General features: G+C 38.9%; 1 protein-coding gene across 1 annotated transcript in view; it reads left to right on the top strand.

The window, feature by feature from the left end:
* LOC119586658 (serine/threonine-protein kinase 32B-like) overlaps positions 1-1,536 on the top strand; it is a gene marked incomplete at its 3' end in the record, with an annotated part of 121,163 nt that overhangs the window by 622 nt on the left and 119,005 nt on the right. The window lies entirely within an intron of this gene.

Genomic DNA, 1,536 nt, shown 5'->3' with positions numbered 1-1,536 from the left:
ATGTGTGTGTGTGTGCCTTTGCGCGCGCACACGGGTGTGTCGATGTGCGTGTGTGCAATTATATTACTGAATCAGTAAAGCTTGCTGCCGGGAAACGAAGGCACGTAATGAAATTTAAACCCAGCGCTGCGATGGCTGTCCTTAATCCAATTAGAATTTCAGATCGCACACATATTTGTTTGTGTCTTTGCTTTGCTCTCTAAATCATAATGATGCGTATGAGTTAAATGATGCAGTATGTATAACATTACAAATCCTATATAGAGGCGAACATTTCTAATTATCATAACTGATCAATCTTATAATATATATAGGTTGTAATACAGTTTAGGTATGAAATACGCTAACAACGTCTTTATAATTCTTTTCTTTCTATATGGCAGCCTCCTCTGAAAGTATATGACCAATTAACAAAATACACACTTTAGCCACTGGACTCAAAACTACAGAGCGATTTAAGGTTAAAAGGCCAAGAGATATATTGCATTATTTCGGAGTCAAGTATGTAAATAGACATATGAAAGTGAACATTCTAGAGCAGAGGATCCCAACGGGGGGTCGCCAAGGATAAGCTGGGGGATCGTGAAGCCTTGAGGGAAACAAAGGCAGGTTTGCTTGGCGTCGGCAGCGGTCGTGTTCATAATTTGCCATGAACTATGTCCGTAGGGATTATTGTATCACCATTAGGTATATCAGGCTTGCACAGTGTTTGTTTGTTTGTTTTCTTCTCTCCTTAGAAGCATGTGGTCAGAAAAAATATACATGGAATGGTTGACGTCGTGGGTCGCAAATAGATCGGTGAATTGAGAAAGGGATCGCGAGGGTAAAGAAAGGGACCGCGAGGGTAAAGAAAGGGATCGTGAGGATAAAGGGACTGGGACCCACAGTTGTAGAGTATCTACGGGCTTGAGAACTAGCTAGGCAGATTGGAATCCTAAAATAACTACAAGGTTAGGCATGAGGACAGAAAATTAGAAAGATTTATTTTAGTGGATTCCCTGTAGTTATTTTTCTGACAAAACTGAAGGAAGCATGGAGGAGTGTGTCACCTGGAAAGCATGGAGATAAAGGGAGCATTTAATTTATCCCTCGTAAGCCAGACATAAAAAGGAAAAAAAGCAAGGGGCATTAATCTGAAACGTTCAGTATTTACAGGTGACGAATATTATCAAAGGCTAGGGTTTCCTTTGCACAAATCAAAGTCTTTACGAGATGATCCTATAATATTAAATTTGCGAGGGATTTCAGATTTTTTGCAAACCTAATTTCATATGCATTATTTTCAGGGTCCAAGTGGCTTGTGAATGATTCCACTGATTATGCAAGTTTGTTTTCCTTATTTATAAGAGAGACTCACATTCTCTTCAGCACACACACAAGGTTCGCAATTAACTGTTCTTAAATATTCAACAGCTTCCAGTAATTAATGACGATGTACTTGTAATCTGAATTCTTATCATTCTGTAGAGAGGGAGAGATTTAGGTATGCCTATATTACGTTTGTTATGCCTTTAAAGCATATTAACTAAAAGAGCA

Source organism: Penaeus monodon, chromosome 21 (assembly GCF_015228065.2).
Source record: "Penaeus monodon isolate SGIC_2016 chromosome 21, NSTDA_Pmon_1, whole genome shotgun sequence".
Taxonomy (NCBI): domain Eukaryota; kingdom Metazoa; phylum Arthropoda; class Malacostraca; order Decapoda; family Penaeidae; genus Penaeus; species Penaeus monodon.
Note: the sequence above shows the minus strand (reverse complement) of the source record. Positions and strands in the feature narration are given on the sequence as shown.